This window comes from Psittacula echo, assembly GCF_963264785.1.
Source record: "Psittacula echo genome assembly, chromosome: 9".
Taxonomy (NCBI): domain Eukaryota; kingdom Metazoa; phylum Chordata; class Aves; order Psittaciformes; family Psittacidae; genus Psittacula; species Psittacula echo.
Window position 1 is genome coordinate 22635336 of NC_137745.1, and position 22062 is coordinate 22657397.

The window sequence follows — 22062 nt, forward strand, 5'->3', positions numbered from 1 at the left end:
ATCCCAACTAGTGAATATGGGACAGACCATCCCAGCTCTTATAGGTGTGTTCTGGTTCCTTTGCAGACTGCTGCCTCATCCTGAAACTGCACATTTGATGTGCTTTTATGATGAATTCATTCACACTGTGACAGATGTTTCTGCTATGATAAGAACCATGGCCCAGAGGCCAGCGGTGCTGGGGAGCCACTTGTGTCCCTCACCTGAATTGCAAATGAAATGCTGCTTTCTTATCTGTTAAAAACCATGAGCAACCGCTCAAAGAAATAACACGTCACCAACTGCCAGCTGTTTGTGCCAAAGGTATCCTTATGAAAGAATAGTTCCCCCGTCATCTGTTCTTTTCCCTCCTGCAGAAAATCTGGACCTCTTCTGCAAGTGCAGCACAGAGATTTTCTTCTCTTTAAGCTGCAGACAGAGCAGTTACTTTAAAATATGTATGAGCAAAACCAGCCTCCGTATTCATGGCACAGGTAGTACCTGGTTTAGGTTTAATTCCTTGTCCTCCTTCTTCATCTCTCTCTGGACATGAAAGAGAAAGTGTGAGCACTGCTTTCTGTTTCTGGAAGGGGACTTCAGAAGGGCCTGTAGAGACAGGACCAGGGGAATGGCTTTAACCTGCCAGAGGGGAGACTGAGATGAGCTCTTAGGCAGAAGCTCTTCCCTGTGAGGGTGCTGAGGCGCTGGCACAGGGTGCCCAGAGAAGCTGTGGCTGCCCCATCCCTGGCAGTGTTCAAGGCCAGGTTGGACACAGGGGCTTGGAGCAAGCTGCTCCAGTGGAAGGGGTCCCTGCCCGTGGCAGGGGTTGGAGCTGGAGGAGCTTTAAGGTCCTTTCAACCCAAACCGCTCTGGGATTCTGTGATTCTCAATCACTTTTGTCTTAAGGTTTGTCAAAGTTTGGGTTGTTTTAGATACCTTGTGTTTAGGTTGAAGGTAAAACCACCTCTAGAAGCCCAGACCCAGCAGCAAGCAGGCCTGCTCACTCGGTAACCTTTCCTATTGCATCTTGCAGTAAGCAGAACTTAATACTACTGCCAGGTGAAGCTGTTCTGGTGACTGATCTGCTCATGGTTTATTAAGGTAAAACCAAGAAACCTTTCTCAGTGTTTTGCCAGCTCAGGCAGAGATGTGTTTCTGTTATCAATGACCTTCTGGGGCAGCTTGACTGCAGGGACATGATTCATTGGCAGCCTGCTGCTGACAGCCTTGTTTCTATTGTTCTAAACCCCTGGTTTCACATTTCTCCTGTTAGATAAGCTGCGACCATTAACTACCCAGTGAGCTACAAATAAAGTGTGATGTAAGAATTAAGCTTATTATCTGATGGGCAGCGTGAGGCCACTCTTCCAGGTTAAGGGTTTGAGCAGATTTTATATTTTCTTAAAACAAAACTTCACCTTTTATTACATTTCTGAAGGCATTGTCCTCCCCAAAGAGAAAACAGGCTTTTGGAAGCTGCAGTGTGTATATATAGGGTGAGCTATAAATAGTCTGGAGCTAGCTCTGCACAGTACCAATGCGCAGAGGTACTGAGGCCCTGATCTTTGTGGCCACACTGGGGCTACTGAGAAACATCAGTTTAAAGCTTTTAACCTGAATTCAATGTGTTCAGATTCACACCGAGATCGGGATCTGGTTGGGGGACTTTAAATATGTGTTGAGGAGTAAAGGAGTTTGGTGGCCTTGGCTTAATCGTGGTTTTAGTTGGAGATGACATATCAGTTTCTGGAGCTGTTATTTGGGACTAATACCAAAGCAAATGAATTCAACCTTAAATGTGGGATAATTTGGTTATTGTGCTAGCTGAAAAATAGGGGTCTGTACTCCCACAGCTCAGCTGCTGTAAATGGATGTGCATAAGGATTTAGAGCTGGTTGCTATTCAGCTCCTTCTGACGACAGTAAGACGACTTTCAGCACTTGAATGATTTATGATGATGTTGATATTCATGCAGGCTGTTCAGCTGCCAGCAGGAAGACCACAATGGCCTGATCAGTGTCTTCAGGCATAAGCTGGTTATAGGCTGACGTGGGGAGCAAGCTCTCACGCTGAAGCGTTATCTCCCCTGCTGCAGCAGGGTGGGGGCCATGGGGAGGTGTTATCGACCGCCTCTTATCTCTTGTGCTGTAAAATCTGAACAGGACAAAGCATGGAGGTATTATTAAGGGCATCTGAGGCAGGGTCAATGGCAGGGTATTAACCTCCCTTAGCCAATTTGTGGCAAATAGAATAGATCTCTTGCTCCCGCAAGGAATTTTACAGCAGTTTCTGGTCCTGTGTTAGAGCTCACTGCCCCTCTGTTGCATCCTCTCGCATTTGGGCAGCCTGGAGAAGGGCTGTTGGAACCATTTGCTTGCGCCCTTTAACTTCAGTTTTGAGGCCTAATTCTGGGTGTCTGAATCCTCTTTCAGTTCCATCAGGTCTACCAAAGAGAACAGAGTAAGGTCTGTTTACACTTACTCTCTTCTGCTGTTCTGACAGCTCTCGAAGGCTGTAGAAAGGGAACAGGAGAGGCAAGAACAACCCATTCTGTATATCCCTTCCAGTGGGGACACTGTGAAGTGGCCCTGTTGACATGCACAGCACTGTAGGGCCCACTGGGGAACAGAGCACACCTTAGAGCAGTCTTCAAGGTGCTCTAGTTCATGCCAGGGAAAAGGAAGGGAGCTGCAAGGATCCAGAAATCCCTTTGCCCCTCTAAAACTTCTGTGGCCCCTTCTCTGTCCTTGCAACTAGGATAGCTGGGAATGGGGAACTGCCTTTCCATGGATGCACTGATGCTCTCAGACCAATGATGCGTAAATCTGGAAGTAAAGGAAGTGTAAGATCTAAAAGCACACCAGTGCAGCTCACATCCCATTGCTGGTGCCACAGGGCACAGGCAGGCACCAGCCAGGGCCGAGGGCAGTCCCTGGTGCTCCTCCTAAGAGGTGACTGAGCCCAGCCAGTCTCTGCCACCCTCTTGGGCTTAGCTCTGTGTCTGCCCCTGTGTGCACGGTCAGGCTGCCTCCCCTGACCAGTCTCTGTTGCTTCTCCTGCAGGGATGCACTCCTTGAACTGGCCAGATACAATCCCAGCCTTCCTTTCCTGTTCTGCACCCCCATATGGTAAACGTCTTGCATCAGTCCATCAACCATTTATTTTGGTGGTTCTGCCTGTTGGCAACAACCCTGGAGCTCAAACTTAAGGTGAGCACCTTTCACTCCTCAGTCTTAGCTCTGGTGCTGACTGTGGGAACATCTCCCCCTGTCTTCAGTCTGTTCCAGGCGGTTTCTCTTAGGCAGGGCTCTGTTATTTATTTATCCAGGCAAGTCTGGGTGTTTTCCCAAAGAATTTGTGGAATAGTGTCTGACTGATCAATGGCACAAACATGTGATTCCAAGTCACCGGGCAGCAAGCTATTTAAAACATCCACTAAAAACAAGCCAGTCTCAAAGACTCTCTGGCATTAGAAAGCCCTTAATTTAGAGAAATGCCCATCTCATGAGCGAGTGTCATGTCATAAGGCAGTGTTGCTGCATTCCCCAAGGGCACCACGCAGAAATAGGTTCTGCATTTGTGTGTGATACAGATAATGCTACACTGAATACAGACGTGTTTAGATGCAGGTTCAAATACCCATGGCCTGGTGTCTCTTCTATTTTCTTCTATGTTGGGTTTTTTTTTCCCTGGCTGCTTGACCCCAGCATCACTGAGCAGCTCTGATTCACACAGTCTTGTGCGCTGCTGGTTTCAGGTTCCCTGGGCTTCTTTGGCATTCGTGCCTTTCAACACCTTCAAAGAAAGTTGTCTTAATTTCATCAGCCTCCGAGTTTGAAGGATCATTGTCATTTCCCAGATGTGGATTAGATGTTTCTATCTTTGGGACTGAAGATTTGGTGTCTCAGACGTGATCTGTTACCGTAGAATAAAGTTAAGCTTCTTTGAGAATTGGTGGAGTTGCACGCACGTTCCATGTCTCTGTTTCTCTTAGGAAATAACATGCCAATGAAGGGCAAGAATAAACAGTGGTGAATTATTCCTTTTGCATCCTCGTTATTTCGGAGTTTGTCTCCTTTCGAGGATGCATGGATTCTTCAGTTTCACAAGTAAGATCTTATTTTGTCCAGATGCTTTCCCTTTGACGGGATCAGGATCATGTGGGAATTCTGACAGTTATTCTTACTGACAATTACAGACTTCTAGTGTATCCCTTGCCTTTCTGCAGGATTCTTTCACCAGCTGGTTTCCCCCTCTCTATAGTTTACATGGTTAATGGGCACTGATTCAGATGTATGAGTAAAATGAGCAAACATGATTATCTTCCTGGTAATAAATTGAGCATCCCTTAGCATCACTGTGTGTACAGCCCTTGGAATGGGAGCCAACTCTCATTCCTCTGAGAGGGCTGTCAGCGGCCAGCAGAGTTCACTTTAGACTTGCTCTTACTCTTCATCTCTAGCTTTGCAGCTTGTATGCAAGGCTTCTCTTTCTTCAAAAGCACTTTCATCTTCTACCAGCCTTCCTTGCTTCCCAAATTACTCTTGTTTAGGGAAGGCCTTTTGGTACCCTGATGTCTAAAACATATACATTGGTGATATCTGCTGAAGTCATGTCTGTGCAGTGCTAGGAGAGCCCTGTGAACATTTAATGACATGAACCACTGTGATTATGTGTGCCTTTGAAAGCTGTGATGGAGATCTAGCTGATTAGCCTTTGACATCCACTTCTTCTAAAGCATTTTTGCCAGTGCCATATTCTACTGGATTAATAAAGCATCTGACCTTGCTACTAGAAAACCCCCTCCATGTCTTTGATAAGATTGAATCTACCAACACTTCCACATGCTGCTTGGTCTCTTTGGATCAGCCCAAACACACAAATGAAGGTTTGTAATCTTCAAGAGAAGACGGTCCGTTCCAACATGGGGGAGTCTCTTTTAAAAGGCCCCATTGTATTTTCTTGGATGTTTTACAAACGTTGCACCTGTACAGGAGAACATCCAGACATGAAGCAGGCACTTCAAAGCGTGCTGCGTACACCATGGGAACAAGAACCTGTGTGTTTGATAAATCAAAGGGGAGTCGAACCTGATAATGCAGACACCATGTAGCTCTAATGGCTATGGTGCAATCAGTTTTTCAGCCATGAACCTTTGATAATGGGCATTTTCTTCAAAAGGAGGGTTTATCTTTGCTTGTTCACCTGCTTTTTCCTTTCTTACCAAGTTCCATCTAGTCTATGCAGAGCTGGGGACCACCAGTCCTTCTGTAATGTGCATTGACCAGGATGACAAGGTTATGTTGATTTTAGTGTCTGTTTTCCATTTAACTGTACGATCTTTCCTTCATATAGATCACTAGTCATGAAGGTACATGTTCTGTAGCCATGAGGTTGGATTAGTATCTGCAGATCTGGGATCTGTCCAGTGCAAAGTTTTTAATCCCATCTTAATTGAAGCAAATCCAAATTATATGTATTTAAGAAAAGAAGGCAAAATCCACCAGGTGATGTCCCCCAAACCTGCAGTCTCCCGTCCATCTGATCCCCCCCTGCTTGAAACTGGAGAACTCTCAGGCAGAGATTTTCCAGAGTGTGCTCTATTCTACACCAGCTTCTGGAGCTTGATGGCTTTGGTGTCTCCGTGAGCTTTCCATTTCATAATGGCACAAGGTGGAAAGCAAACCTGACCTTGGTGCACTTTCAGAAGCACAGTGTGTCAACAAAAGACAGGAAGAAAGAGAAACCCGTCTATAATTCAGGGGGGATCAGCAGCCCTTCTCAAAGCTGTACAGTGGCAAACAAATGATGCTGTCATGCAAATCACTGCAGGCTCTAACAGGAGCTTCTCCTTGCTGATGACGTGCTCTGGCGCTCACCATGCTCCATTCTAACACAGCCTGACTTCGTTTTCCTCCTCTGCTGGCTTGCACTGCCAGGCCGTGGGGCTTTGCCCTCATATTTGAGGGCAAGAGAAGCCCTGATGTTGGCTTCAGTGGTCGCCTTTCATGCTGAAACCTTTTCAGCCGAATCTCTTCTTTGGCAGCGACCAAAGTCAGGTGCTTACACCTTGTGTGGAGCAAAAAGGGGTTGTACGCCCCCCGCCTTGTGTGCTCACATGTGCCCGAGTGATGCAAAGCCACAGACCCCAACTGTCTTTCTCCTCTCTGTCCCCTCCATTAGTCTTCAGCAACTTGAACCCCCTCAGCTGCATGGATGGTGGTGGGTTCTTTCATACCCTTACACTCCACGTTTCTAGTCTGTTTTCCCAAGGCTGGCTGCTCCCAGGTGCTGCAGCTACTGCTAAGCTTCCACTTTACATTCCCCAGATTCCAGCCCAGTGTGTCTAGGCAGATATCTCTTGGCTGTTTAAATTGAAAACCAGTAACATAGAAATATCCTGAGGTCAAAGGAAGTCAAACAACTGCTTTAGGCTTAGAGAGTACCAGGGGAGAGAGAGCCTGCAGGCAGCAAAGCTAATGGAGCTGGTCTTTAATGCAGGAGCAGAACCATGACTACAGAGACACAAGGGCTGAGCAGGGATGTGCTGTGAAAACAGGAGAAACAGGTAGCTAATAAAGTCCCACTTATTTTAATTCCAGGGAATTTCCAAAGCAGGACTAGCCATAGCACATCAAATTGCTGATGTTCTGGAAGTTTAGCACTTGTAGCAGTGGCTTTCCAAGACCTGTTCAAGCCACTTTGCTGTTGTTTTCCCTTTTATGACTGAGCAAAGATGATGAAGCAGGGTTGAAATATGAATGTTAGATTTCCACTAACCACACGTTCTTAATGATCACAAGGAGAAAGACAAACTGATGTGCAGAACCGTGGCTGTGGGTTCATCCAATTGCACGCGTGTGGGAGGCAGTGAGGAGGTTGTATGATGCTGTAGATAAAGCCATGTTACTGTATAAGGATTGATTTGGGTTAATAACTTATATCTGAATGATTGTGATGTGCAAGTAGAGATGGCAATGATGTTTCCAGACTGCAGAAAATGCCTGCTTCACCCAGGCCCAGCTGAACTCTGCAGCCAAGTGCTTAATGCCAGACCAGGTCAGTTGGGATATCAGTGTCCTAACCAGAACAGTCAAAAGTGACGGAGTTCACTGTCTGCTGGCTGAGTGACACCCAGAAATTCTTTCCAGACTTACAAACAAGCAAAGAGACAAGTCTAAACCTGAACTTCAGGGTAATCACAGCATAAACATGGCACTGACTGGAAAATCGCTGATGAGGCGTCACTTTTGACTGATCCAGATGAGAAGTTTCCAAAGTTGGGGTCACAACCCCTGAGGAGCACTGATGGAAGGGAGGTCATGAGCCTGGAAGTGAGCTTGGGAACTGCTGAGGTAGGCAGATGGATGGTCACGTCACAGGGGTCCCCTTGGAATACCCTTTTTCCCCTCTCCTGCCTCGGAAACAGTAACTCAAGTGGGGTTTAAAGCTGACAGGGCCGGCCTGTTTATAGCACGCTGCTGTGTTTTCAGAAGTAGCTGTCTGGAAAGGAGCCCAGGATGGTTGGGGAGATGGGAGCAAGGAAAGCTCCGGAGGGAAAGATACGGGACGAGGAGAGGGAGGTTTGGAAAACAGGATCTGCCAAGCAAAACCAAGAGTCGACAGTGCCGATGGGAAGAGATGGAGGCTTTTTAAGGTTGTAGTGAAGTTTTAGAGTTGAAGTTGGAAGGTCAAATGCCTCTCCCAAGAGGTTAGGGGGATGTGCTTGTGCTGCTCTATGAGAAGCCCCTGGTGCTGAGCTGGATACCATGATGTGGAAACTAAGCTGGGTTATGGTGGAATTAATATGTGGCCAAGGTAAGGTGTGTACAGCTAAAGTTTGTGGAAACCTATTGAACTCTCCTCTGGAAATCACAGAAAAGAAAGAGAATCCTGGTAAGTCAGGTGGGCTTTTACATGACCAAACTAGCATCAGTCCAAGAGGAGCATCAGCACCATGAAATGGGTATCTTGAACAGTCCCAGGCATGGAGGAGGCAAGGAGTAGATTCTGGGCAATTAGAAGGGAGTACAGCAATAGCACAGGTTCAGTTTGGGGTGGGAAATGGGCCTGGAGGTTGACAAGCCAGCACAGCCCTTTGTTGAAAAGCAAACATTAAGGTGTGTGTGGTGCAATACCTGGCTGTGGCTACGTGCTAGGTACAACGCAGAGGGAAAGTCAACACCATTGTGTGATATGTATTGAATAGTGTCATGTCGAGAGGTATTCACAGGCAGGGAGGGTTTTTCAGCCAGGGGCTTTCCTAGGTGCTCTCTTTCAGGATCAAGGATGGAGGGACAGGTCCTGTTCCAGCGCTGAGCAAGGTGCCACAAGCCAGCACTGGCCATAGAGTAAGGCACAACCAACTTGTCTGTTTGCCCTAATTGCAGTTACAAGGGCTCTAATATTGACCTGTAGATGGTAGAGAGAGGGGAAGCCAAGGGATGGTGGTGTGAGTGAGAGCAAGGAGAAGTAGGGTTTCTGGAGCCTTAAACCCACTGGTGAGGCAGACCGAGGGACTTGTGAGCATGGAAACCCTCTGTTTCTGCTTGTTTCTAGCAAGATAAAGACTTCATGAACCTTTTTAAGACTAAATGAATCTATGCCAAGCCTGCACAGCTATTTGAAATAGCAGCTAATTGGTCAAGAAAGTGATGTCTAACCTTCAGGCCTCTGTGCCAGGGACCCTGAGAGCTTTGCTCTTGATGGCACCTGATTTTGCAGGATTAGACTGAATTTGTCCAGACTGAATTTGTAGGTAAAGACTCAGTTAAAGCTTTTAAGTGTGTATCTTAAGTACAAGCTATAGAGATTGTTCCCAGACGTGCTTCTTCAGACATGACCAGGTTGATGCAGAACCAGCCTGTATACCCAGTTCTAGCGATCCAGCATGGACCAGTCTCCGCAAGTTTCTTTTCAGGGTTTAAACCAAGGCTTTGGTTTGAGAAATTCATGGTTTTATTTTCATAATTACCTTTAGTTTTGGAGCTGCCCTTCAGGCTATTTGGAAGCCATTGGAACATGCTCAACTTGAACTCGGAGGTTTCTGTATTCCGTGTCAAATGCACAGAAATCAAGCCTGAGGTTTCTGCTCCGATCATGTGGAAGTTGGTTTTAACTTCCAAAGCGCTCTGTGTTTTCCTGTAGGAAACTGATGACTCTTGTTCAATGCTGAGCTCGGAATATCTCCTTTCAGGCAGGCTGGTTTCTCACATTAAAACATGTGACTTGACATTCCCAAACGTTTTCCCCAAATACCCTCTTCCAGTGTGCAAAATAACCCATGGGAAAGAAAGTAGAGATCTCAGCACGATGCTTGAGATGGTCACAGTTACCACGTGTGTGCAAGGTAAAGAAAGGGTCTAGGGGCATGTTATAGGATATTCATGGCCAGCTTGGGTTATGACTCAAGTGACTGGTGGCTTTAGGGCAGCACTAATCTAGCCCTAGAGCTGACCCAGTCTATCGCTTTAGGTACACTTAATCTCCAGTCTATTTCTGTTATATTTGTTTGGGTTGTTATGTGATATACCTGTAAGCATCTCAAGGTGTACGGCATCCTCTTTGCAGGGCTATTTTTCTAGAGGACTAGCAGGAATATTTGATTCCCTCATGGAGTCTTAACTATTCCCATTCTCATTCTTCATTGTTCCTGTTACTGCTGATTACAGAGCTCATCTCTGTGAGGGCACCCTTAAAATAAACTGTTACAGATTCTTGCTACAGGTTATTACAGAGCAAAGTCGTAGAAACAGATCAATTCACTTAATGAAGCGCCTTTGGATCATGTTTTCTGTTTATAGACAGACTTACTTTGTATTTCTATATTAACAGGGCATCTTCTCAGGAGCTGTGACCTCTGATCTCCTTTATGTATTGATTCGTGTATGTGGCTGTGACATGAGTTTGTTATCAGGACAGTATTTGAAGCAAACATCCCAGGGCCATAGCAGTGGCCAGTCAATGCTATTTCTGAGTCAGCACAAAACCTCATTTGTGTTTTTCCAGCGTTTTGGGCTGTAGAGAGAACATCAGCCACCTTTATCTGGCTGATGCCATCAGGTGCTTTTGATTAGTTTCCTAATGTATATCCTAGAGACAGCCAGACACGCACATGAGTCTGGATATGAATGGCACTGGAATTAAGTGGGATTCATTTTAGTTTATCAGGAAGGACAGCAGGATAAGGCCTTGACAAGTTCTTTCAAGCTTGATGTAATTCACGTCGTCTTATTTGTTGCTTTCCTCGTCTCCCTTCTCCTCTCCTCTGTATATTGCCATCATTTCTGAGTTTATACAAATACATACTGCTGCGTAGAGATTGTTCTGCAGCTGGGTCAGTGCTGGAGCCGGGCAGCCCCATGGCAGATCCATAGGAGAAGCTCTTCCCGGTGAGGGTGCTGAGGCGCTGGCCCAGGGTGCCCAGAGAAGCTGTGGCTGCCCCATCCCTGGCAGTGTTCAAGGCCAGGTTGGACACAGGGGCTTGGAGCAAGCTGCTCCAGTGGAAGGGGTCCCTGCCCGTGGCAGGGGTTGGAGCTGGAGGAGCTTTAAGGTCCCTTCAACCCAAACCAGTCTGGATTCTATGATAAATAATGGCATGTATGAAATCTCATACCTTCATGCCAGCGATTCCAAGCTTTGTACAGGAAGGATGTGGCTGCAGAGTGCAGTTGTAGAAGATGAGCAGCCGTTAAGGAAAACGTTTTCATAACTGTAACTTGTTTTTCAGAGCAGAATTTACTGAGAAGTCCCCGGCTTTCCCTTTCCAGCAATCAGAAAGTGAAATTGCAGCACGTGTTTACAAGCAGGGAAGCTGAACTGCAGGAAGCCACGTGATTGCCAGCCCATATATAGACCTCTAATGATGAAAGCAATGAAAACAACTTGCCATCACCAGCCTCCTGGAGCTGAGGTGTATTATCTCTGGGTAACCATGCTCCCGTATGTGTGGCCTAAGGCTCCTGCCCCCTTTATTCCACGAATTTATATCACTAGATACTTCGGGGAAGTCACAGGCCCAAACTGAATGTGTGGGAGCTGATACAGAGCCGGGGGGGGGAGAGACAGGACGCTTTGCTTTGGAAGTTCAGAGCAATTCCATCCAGTAGGAAGAGAAGTCCAACCCCTTGTGTCCCTGAGTGCTAATAGCCAAGTAAATAAGCAAATCTCAGTTCCATAAGAGTGTAATGCAGGGAACAAATTTATCAGACAAGTAGAACATAGGAAAGGAAGGATCTACTGCTATCTGGTGACTCTTAGATGTGCGTTTCCTACCAGCTCTTCACCTCCTGCTATTCACAAATGACTACAAGCCTCGCTTCTTCAATCTTCCATAAAGGATAGTATTGGTAAGAAGAGATACCCTGAAATAATGTGCTGTATGTTTATACATATAAATAATGTAAAAACAGGCTTTTGTTGTTGTGCTTAATCGTGCCTGCATGGGCTGAGGTGCTTGCTCAGCTCCAACGAAACAGGTTAATTCCTCAGGTCTGGGATGTTCCTGCTGCCTTGCCTGACTTTTATTAGGTATTTCCAAGTCAGATGCTGCATCCTGAGGTGTGTGTGCTCACTTTCTCTCTGGATACCTGTGAATGCAGTATGGAGAAGGTGTTTGTGCAGCTTAGTAGGGTGTCTGTCTCTGCTATGTGGGCTATAGTTAAACGGGTGTTTGGGATGGTTATATCAGATATGGTCTGCCTGAGCTGAGCTCAGTCACACTGAAAGCAGTTGTGGGATGTTTGGAAGGGAATAGATGGCACAGGGAGAAGGCAATGTGCTGCAAGTGGGCAGATCTAGCCCATGGGTACCCTATGTTTTGAAATCCTTGTGGTCTGGATAGTGACCAGCCAGTTCTTTTAGCCTGAGGCTCCCAGCTCCTCCCCACTGAGCAAGGAGCTCCTGCTGCTATAGAGCCCTCAAAGTGCCTTAGCACCCTGGAGCCCCGCTGTTGCTCATCAACAGGCATACAAATAGAGCAAGGGGATGTTTGCAAAGAGAACTGGAGGTCACTGCTGCCAATACCCTGCTCTTCTGCAGGCTGCTGCTTTGATTTACGCATGATCAAACCTCACCAGAATCTATGTTTGAAGTCCAGACAAACCCTGGGCTGATGAACTCTGTGCAGGAGGGAGCCTGGCCTGTGTAGACCCATCAGCATTGCCTGCTGAATGCAGGATGAGATCTGAAACACAGGGCTCTGGAAGGCAGAAGCTTTGTGTTATGCAGCCTTTCTGTTCTTATAATGAAGGTATGAGTATGACTGAGCTCCTTTCATAATTCCACCCCTATGGGACTACCAAAACTGCTCCTTCAGGGAAGGTCTGCAGCCAGATACCCACATCATGAAGAAGGGCAGGGAGAGGGAGGGGGAGATTGCCCACAGCTAATACAAAACATGTGCCAGGGAGACAGTGACTAAGCTCTGTGTTCATCTCGTAAAATGCAGTAAGAGCATCTCAGAGCACAGGGATAACCTCAGGCATCAGGGAACTGTCAGCAGGTGTGACTCTGTCCTGGCTGTGACACAGCCAAAACTGTATGGGAAAACATGGGGTCAGTCCATGGCCCAGATAATCCATTCGCAGATAATGGAACACTACATCCAACACATGATTTGACTGTTTTCTATGTTGAAGTATCCGTTGTCAGTCTGATGTAGTAAAAAACCCTGCCACTTACATTGATGTTCTTCCTTATTCTAATTAGCAACAGGACTTGTAGAGGATTTAAGATCAGCTGAGCTATACAATGTAATATATAATATAGGTATTTTACATAAAATACAAGGGTAATATTGACCTTGAATCGGAAGTGATTATACACAACTCTGCAGAGTGCACGGCAATGCAGCTCACGATCATCTTTTGAAGATGACTTGACTTCAGTGGAAGAGGTTCATCTTCCTATACGCAGAGACCTTCCTCTGCTGTGACATGATCGCACTTTGTATTTTCTGTCTTCTTTATTCATTCTGGGGAAAATACAGTGAGAAAGATAAAACACCCTGTGGTGGCCCCTACATCTCAAGGGTCTCTCATGCTGTGTGTCTTTCATGCCAGGTAACTTTCTAGCAAGTGTTGCTGGAGGAGTTTCATGCCTCTCATTAAAATGGTTTGTTGGCTGTAAGACGTTAATGTGGAAGATGAAATCCCTCACCATAGAGAAGATGCAATTCAAGAGGCACTTAGGGCCTTCAGGATCAGTCCCTTCCTGCCTAGTCCAGCTCTGTTGATGCCAGTGGAAGTTTTACCCTTGATTTCAAACCAAATCCAGCCTGAGGGCTGTGGTTCTTTCTTTCCATCATCCCTTTGGGCAGTTCAGATGCTCATCCTTACCTACAGCGTGCAGGGGCAGTGAGACAAGAGCTTCGTGTCATGCACGATGGGAGCTTTACCCCCAAGTGCTGACAATCCAAGCTTAGATTTGGCACCATGAGTGACAGTCGTAAACAGGAGTTGGGAATAGGCCCGGTGGAGGTCAGGGCAGTGGGAGCAGGGGCTGCTCTGGCTTGGGAGGTGGAAATCCTGAAGGCTGCACTGATTACAGAGCGTCACTGGCGGGAGGCTGAAGGGAAGAAGCAGGGCAGGAGAAGGATGTGGCTGTGGGGAGACCTGCTGAGCAGAGATTAAGAGGGAGAGTTCATGCCCAGAGGACTAGAATATTTGTCCACTAGTTGCATTGTTTTAAGCATTTAAAACACACTGGGTAAATCACTAACAAAGATGCCCAAGGGAACAATGTTGTATCAGTTATCTTCCTGAGCATTTGACTGTTTTGGTTCTATTTATTCTAGACAAAAGAGCTTCTTTGTGATGTTTCATCTTTAGTCTGAATGTCTCTAATTTGGACATCCATTTAATTTGGAAGGTTTCCACGAGATGCCAGTAATTGTCTGATTAAAGTCATGACTTAGAATCAAATGTCTTTCTCACCCCATGTTGCTGACCGCAGCCTCGGTTATGAGTTGTGGAAGAATGCTACAATCCAGTGTGTGTGTTCTCTTTGTGGGCTCTGCTTAGCTTTATTTATAACATTGTGGCTGGACAATGATAAATGACCATGATGCCGGTTGCAAGGCTTTAGGTACAAGTCTGCCTTTCAGCCATTGCATGGGAATGATTATTTGCTTCTAAAAACTGACAGCAGTGGATTCTCAGTTCCTTTTTCTTAATAATCTCTAGGGGAAATATGGCTTTACATAAAAGCCTTTTGTATGAAAGGTAAAACCAGGGCCCGGGTGGGATGATGGTATCTTTTCCATGTCTCTCTGACTTTTTCATGGAGCGATTGGAAGAAGCAGCATCGTTACTTCTGTTTCCCTTGAATTCCTTTTGTTAGTCCAGTGATTCCGTGTGCCCCGATGACACATTTCTGGGTCACATGTCCCAGAAAGAAGGGCTATATGGAGACACACGGCATGGAAAGTATTCTAGCTAGATACTAGTTATGCTGTCAGGTTCCACACGTGCTGTAAATCTGTGTATTCCTCACATGCGCTTTATTAATAGCACAAGACTGAGACAGGGAGACCAGACTCATTGCTCTTTATGTAAGTAAAATGACCGAAATATATTCTGTCTTGTTCCTTATCATATTAAACCTGCCAATAGTTTATTATGGCCCATGAGACCGTTAGGAAATGCAGAGCAGCGTGACTCAGAGCAGAGAGGCCTCCCCAAGCCAGGCTGCATGCAAAGGTGCAAGGACACAGCATGCAGCACCCAGAACCAGTGTAAGAACAGGAGGCCTAGATGAGTATTTCAAGAGCCAGTCTCAAGCATAACCAAACTGAGTGCTTGTTTTGGTTTTGGTCCAGTGGAAACCTTGCAATGGAAGGGTTAGATGGTTTTCTTCCTTGGCTTTGCCATCAAAGGGATGCTGCTGCCCTTCCCAGTTAACTTTCTCCCGTTCAATGGGATCTAGATTGCTCTGGTTAGGAGGTCAGAGGGAGAAAATGCCCTAACTGTAGGCTGTCTTTATTCTGATTCTTCTTGGGTTCATAGTCACTTCCACTGTAATTATTTCAGCTAGTAGTAGCAGCAAACTGTTGTCTTGATCTGTGGATTAAGCGTAGCTGGAGGCACAAACCAGAGCATTAGGAGATTACATGTCCAGTTCTCTGTGTTCCTACTAACAGGAAAAACTGAGAAATGTGACTCAGTCCAAGTATTAGTATCTTCTTCCAGACAGTGAACAAAAAACAAGGAGTTGTCTTAGCTGTGACCCTCCTGTATTAATTGCAATCCATTAATTTACTCTGCAGCAACATGGAGAAGTACAGAAAGGCTTTCCCAGTTTGATGAGCATGAGCTGGACTCCAAATATTCAGAGCCTGAGCCGCGCTCTGAGCTCATCCTTACAGCTATAAAAAGGGGTGCTCAGAATATGGTGAATCTGGATGCAGACACAGATGCCGGATAGCAGGTAATAGTGTGAATTATAAAGGAGAGCTGTATACAATACAGGAGGCTTGAATTTTGTCCTCTAGTGTAATTACCCATAGCAGGTAGTAACTCATACATCTTCATTTGAAGAACAACTAGAAATTCTTATGGAAGGCTTCCACCTTAAGAAGCAGAGCTGTCTCCATTCAACACCTTCTGTTTGAATGGGGCATCCAGATAGTCAGTTCCGAAATGTAGGCAAGGAAAGGAAGCGGCAGAGCAGAAGGCTGGGAATGTGAGTCAGGATTTCTCCCCCCAGCTCTGTACCTAACAAGCATTTTGACCTTGGTGAGTCACTTTCTTTTCTCCAGGCCTCAGTTTAACCATGTTTTAAAGATGGATAAACCAATATGTGTTTCCTGTGAGGATACTGCAGAAGGGGGGTTTGGATGTGAAAGATGCTTGGTGTAGTGTTAAATGGGCTGCATTTCTTCTCAGAAAGAAACACATCATATGTAAAATTCAAAACATTCTTCTGTCCTTAGGTTCAAATGATGGAAATAAATTAGGAAAATGGTATTTAGGTGCTAAGCAGGATATGGCAATAGGACTATTGCATTTACATTTGCACTGTGAGTGAAGAATTCATCATAAAGGTGCCAGGCTGACTTGGTTTTCTATCACATTTGAGGATGATTTACCTCCTGTACAATCAAAATAAAGACACATTAGTGGCTGAGAATATTTTCTAAGGCTTCCAAGCTGGTGTGGGTTAGCTGACGGGAAGTAATTGATTTTGAATTCTTCTGGTTCCTTTTCCCCTATGTCTCAATTTAACAATCCACATTAAACTCTGGGAATCTTTCTGATGCTACTTGTAAGGGGTCAGAGAAATCAGGGTATCCTTGAAGTGGAGCACTCTTCTCCAAGGCATTTTGCGTAGCTTAATTAGAGCAGTTATTGCTTTCCCTGTGCCTCCTCTAGGGGCTTTCTTTATGTCAGATGCTTCTAGTTATCAGGAATCAGAGCCAGAGGTCAACTGATGAGCCACTGATTGCTTGAGCTAAATGTAATTTAAAGCAATAGTTTATATGAGCAGTTTGCAAATCTCTGGGGACTGTGTGTGCAGGGGTGCTCCAGGGTGCCTGTATCTACAGGCTCTGCTCGGTGCAGCATAGGACACGTGTGCATTACAGGACCTGGTGTGGCTGAAGGTCATCAGCGTCAGATGCCTACAGCCATCACTGACACTTTTATTCTACTGTAGCAAGTAAAGAAGCTTTTACACTGCCAAAAATTAGCTTTTGGGGTTTTGTTGTTGTTTTTAACTCAACAGGGACCTTCCTGATGTCTTCAAATAACTGTGCTGTCTTGAATCCCCAACCGTTGGCTGTATAATTGCTGTAGATAGGCAGAGTACCAAATGGTCCTCATTTCAAGGTCTGGAGGCAGTTCATTTCTCAGAACCACTGGTTGAATGATTTCCTATCCAAGGTAGCTGCCTAAGCAGAACTAGTTCTGATTCTGGCTAATGCTATATCATTAATATGAGTCCTTCAAGATGAAAAATGAGACTTTGACCCTGAGATACTGAAATTCCAACTAGATTAAACTCAATGTCACATAGTCCAGGATGTGATGAGATCTCTCACCAAACCATTTCTGAGCATGGCCATTATGTGAACCTCAGCTACGGGAGTGCGTTTCATACTGGGATTTTCCACTTGGCCTTTAATCAGTACCAATCTGATAATGGGATGGCAAGTGGACTCAGGGAATGCAGTTCAAAGGACTTGCTCTCTTGAACCCGTGTTCCAAGCCTGGCTGCGTAAGTCATAGTCATGACTTGATGATACCATAAAATTGAGGCAGCCCATGCAGGGCCATGAATCAGAAGATTTATAGCTCCTAGGTGGGACAGCTAAGGAGGAGGAGCAAGGGAAGGGGTGTTTACAGAGTGGAAGGCAACCAAAGGATGCTATAGGGAACAACAGTCATGGCAATACTGCTGTGGAAACAGCTTTCCTCCTCTGTCTCCCTGCAGTGGTCTTGCTAAGTTACAATTCTTGATTATCTCTGTTCCTGAAATGATTGTGGATGCTTTTTTAAAGACCTGATGACAAAATTACCCTCAAATTCAGAAATGTTATAGGGGTAAGGAGTCACTCAAGCTTGCTGGATCTTAGTATATGAGTAATGATGGGAACCTGTAGATGGTATGAGAGTGCTGATGCATTGTAGCATACACTGAAACTGGTCCCTCTGTACATGTTGCAGCTTCCCCAACATTGCAGTGGGCTTAAATGCTCGGCTTGTGATGGAGAATGGTGGTGTAGGTGAAGGAACAGTGTGTGTAGAGTAGCAGCCCACAAGGCTGGGATGTACTATAGTATCGCAGGAGGGAAAAGCTGGATCTGGGATGCAGCACAGCGGGTGATGGAATCTCTTTGTTCCTATAGTGCTTCCTGAGATTCTAGATAGCATGATCTGTAAAGATGTTCCTGCTTTAGCTGTCCACATTTCACACTCTTGAGCTGCCTTCGCCAATGTTCAGCTCTTCTCTGCTGTCCTGAATTCGGGCATTTCAAAGGCCTTCCTGACTCTAACGGAGGAGGGGCGCATTGTATGGCCTTTCCATAAGGTTGAACTCGATGCAGAGCAAGCAGAGGACAACTGGTCCCATTGCCTTCACTTTATATATTGACAAACTGAGGTTTAGACAAGGTAAGAGCTTTGACCTACTTTACCCAGAGATTGCTCTGGGTGACCTAGGAAGTAACCTAGAAACTACTCAGGGAATTCTCCAAGTGCAATAAGACACTAAAGTTCAAATGCTGAGTCCTCATCCCATGTTACTGCCTGCAGGGCACCTCTGTTGGCTCTGCACAGAGCCGGATTTGTCACTTGGTGCTTTTCAGAAAGAGCAGGGGTTTAAATACCCCTTTTGGTGAGTTTGAGCAGGGGAAAGGCAGTTGTTGGTGTCCTGAGTGCGTTGCTTTGGATGGGCTCGGGGATGCTGGCGCGGTGCAGGACGTTACATGCTGCGAGCGGGTGAAGGGTGGGTGCGGCGGCTGCCAGCGGTGCCTGGGCTTGTTGGGAGGATTGTTGCCATTCCAACCTGCTCCTGTCTCACCATCATCCGTCCTGCACTTGAAGCTTCAACCAAATCCTATGGTGTCGGGTCCTGAGAATCATCTACTTGCAAAAGGCCAGACCCCATAGCAGGCGGCTGTGCCCTGAGCTGCCTGTGCATAGGCTGTGCAGGGCCGGCATGGTATGGGGTAGGAGCATCCCTGGATCCCAGCTCTACCTGCTGCCCCATTGCACCTCCCGAGGGCTGGAGGGGAGTGTGATAGGAGCTGGTGAAAGGCTTTTCCTCCCAAAAAACAAATAGCAAGAAAAGGGAACACTTATCTGCCAGGCCCTGCTATTGAAAAACATATCTCGGTTCATATAAGCAGGAAAAAGACATTGAGGCTTATTTGTGTTTCTGCCCCTGAGCACAAAGGGGCTAGAAAGCAGGCGGATCCCACCGATTGTGTGTTCCTCCTGTTTGGAGATGTAATCAGCATCCACGTACTGTGCCACAGCCTTTCCTCATCTCTAGGGGCTGGGAATGATGTATAGGGTAGAAGACCTCCAGGATGGGATGGGGAAGGGCTGGCTCCTGGCACAGCATCTCCCCCCAGATCTGACACATAACGCACACCACTGGGAGCAATATTTATGGGGGATGGAAGAAAATACAGGGACTCACTCAATCCCCACTCACCAACTGGAGAAACAGGCTCTGTGTAAACAGTACAAACAAAACGGATGTTTCACTCTGCTCCTGATAAGTTTATCAGCAAAGCCAATGTGCACTCTGGACCTGAGGAATATACACAGAAATGTGTGAAAGAGAAGTGGAGGGTCCTCAGCTAACCCCCAGCTTACCACGCCCTGGGTATCAGTGTTTGTGCTGCAGCACACATCAGTCATTGCTCCAGCCAACATGACTCCAAGGTTGGGATGTTGTCACGTGTAACCACAAGCCCCAGTCTTAACCCAGGCTCTAGCTGTCCTCAGTACTATTGAATGGATGGCAAAGGACTGTTGTGAATGGGCTAGGGAAGATGAAAGCATGGCAAGGGCAGGCAAGGTGCGTGGTTGCTGATGGGGAGCGCTGTGGCAAGGCCAAGCTGGACCTTGGATAGGAGGTGAGGCTGTGGCTGCTCCAACTGGGATTCATAGAATCCCAGACTGGTTTGTGTTGGAAGGGACCTTAAAGCTCCTCCAGCTCCAACCCCTGCCACAGGCAGGGACCCCTTCCACTGGAGCAGCTTGCTCCAAGCCCCTGTGTCCAACCTGGCCTTGAACACTGCCAGGGATGGGGCAGCCACAGCTTCTCTGGGCACCCTGGGCCAGCGCCTCAGCACCCTCATAGTGTTGTCTGTGAATAGACCATTGTCCTTGGTAAGGAAGCAATGAGAAAACTCTCCTGCTTCCTTGCCTGGCTCTGAACCAGCATTGCCTCATGAAGGGCTCGGCCTCCCGTCTGGAGGTCTCACAGCTCCAAAATGCCTTACTTACGTTGCCCCAGGTCCCTGCTCTGGCATCCTGTTACAGACAGACCATTGCAGCCAACTGGATTTTGTTCCCTGCAACTGAGTGCCTGGGGAGGAGATGTGTTTCACAGAGCTTGGAATAGAAAACTTGCTTTGACCTCCATGACAGAGGGATTAACGCCATTCCAGAATGATATAGTGAGTGGGCTTTAAGGGTCCAAAGGCAATTCCTGTTTACAGAGCAGGACTGGAAAAGCCTGGGAGCATACAAGTGAGGGCAGCGGCCGTCGAGGATTCATTCCCCATCGCTTCTTTTGGGGTGGGCTTTTGCCCTGCTGAGGGAGAACTTGAAACACCCCCTTGGGTGAGCCAGGCTGTTGTGGTTGTCCAAAACCATGCTGCCTGTCTCTGAGACAAGAGAATGAGGAAGTGCTTGCACCTATCCCTTCTCATCAGAGAAAACCACACTGGAGCTTCTTTAGGGTAATTCTGTCTGGGTTAGGATTTCCAAAGTTTCTTTTAGAAACTATTTGGCTGAGACCCACAGAAAGCTTGCCAATCCTTATGAAAAACTTGTCATTGACACTACAGATCCATTTGCAATACCTTTGGACTTCCTTGAGTTATTCAGCTCCGCAGATGCAGTCTTAAGTGCTTTGATCCATAGTGGTCTGGCCTGCTAATCCCAATCACATGCACATCCAGCACCTTTACCTCTGTCAGTACACGGGTACTGAGAGCTGGGGCTGGGATTCTGCTCCCACCATGGTCACTTTCCCAGCATGGCAGGCTGAAAGCTCTCTGAACAAGGGAAGTACCCATCCGATAATAGCATCAGCCCTTGTATTTTCAGTCGTCTTTCTGCAAATCAGGACATACAAGATCTCCTTTCTGGTTAAGTATATTCTTGTGTATGTGAGGAGCTTGATGCCAGTCAGTCTTGGTTGAGCCAGTCAGAAGCAGCATGAGCCTCAGTTTTCTTATGACATTGTAGGCTGGCACTCAGTGGCCATATATCCCTCTTGGGATATATTTAGCTTGTTATTAACCTTATAGAAGGATAGTCATGTTCGTACACTGGCAGGGGACAGCTCAGACTAGTCAAAGGCAGGGATTTTAGATGTTTTTGGAGACTTAAATCCAGATTTGTAGGTGCCAGCAGCACTGAAATGAGAAGATATGTAAACATGGAAATCCACCATCTGGATATTAACAATACAGAGCTCTCCTTGAAGGAAAGCGCACTTAGCACATGCAAATCTGTATTATTTACTCCGGAAAGAGCATGCTGCAATGTGATGACACATCTTCCTTCCCCTCTCTACTTCTTATTTTCTCTGTAGTGAGGCTGTCTGATCTTGGAAACTGTGTACATCTCTGCACACCACAACAGTTCTTTTTAATCCCTCGTGCTCCTTTTTACACAATGCCTTTGGTGTATTTCATCCAATTGACTTCAACCCTTCCCCACCAACGCACCCAATGGGTGAGGGTGCAGATCACTGCCGCCTCTGTTGGCACCAACCAGAGCCCCATCCAGCTGCTCTCTGCTGGCCTGGGATTTTCCAGGGGCTCCTGCGGCAGAGCAGGTTCCAGACCGATTGAGACACGTCTGGTGGTTCAGGCAGGTTTGCCACAAGGGGGGGTGAAGCACAGAACCCGGCTGTGGAAATTTACTGACTCTCTGAGCGTCCCATGACTTCTTGCTACGTCTGAGAAGCCTCAGTACAACAAGAACGATTGTTTCCGTATCTCCCGTGCAGCCTTTCGTCAGTTGTATCAACGTGATGCCTAATATGTTCCATCCCTGGCAGTGTTCAAGGCCAGGTTGGACACAGGGGCTTGGAGCAAGCTGCTCCAGTGGAAGGGGTCCCTGCCTGTGGCAGGGGTTGGAGCTGGAGGAGCTTTAAGGTCCCTTCCAACCCAAACCATCCTATGAACATTGCATGGTCAGTGTAATTTTTTTCCCAGCAATAGACAGCTGTCCATCATCTGCTGAAGGGTTGGAAGATAAGGAATGCCTTGGTCAAGACTCTGGTTTCTACTGCAAACAACTTCACTGCAGATGGTGAATTTAAAATCTATATGTATTCAACAAATTAGCACATATTGTGCCAACTCTTGGGAAATATGTGCACATTAAGAGTATG

The 22062-nt window shown here is 46.5% G+C and overlaps 1 protein-coding gene across 7 annotated transcripts in view; it reads left to right on the forward strand.

Annotated features, from left to right (window-relative positions):
* Positions 1 to 10978: 10978 nt before the first annotated feature.
* Positions 10979 to 22062, forward strand: part of SLC6A6 (solute carrier family 6 member 6) — a 114090-nt gene continuing 103006 nt past the window's right edge. For 4 of the 7 annotated variants that reach the window (XM_080625596.1, XM_080625598.1, XM_080625595.1 and 1 more), the window contains exon 1: positions 10980 to 11327. The gene's annotated coding sequence lies outside the window, so the exon portion shown is untranslated. Of the gene's footprint in view, positions 11328 to 15260; positions 15406 to 22062 lie in introns of those variants that run through there. The other 3 variants (XM_080625593.1, XM_080625592.1, XM_080625594.1) reach the window with 2 other exon arrangements.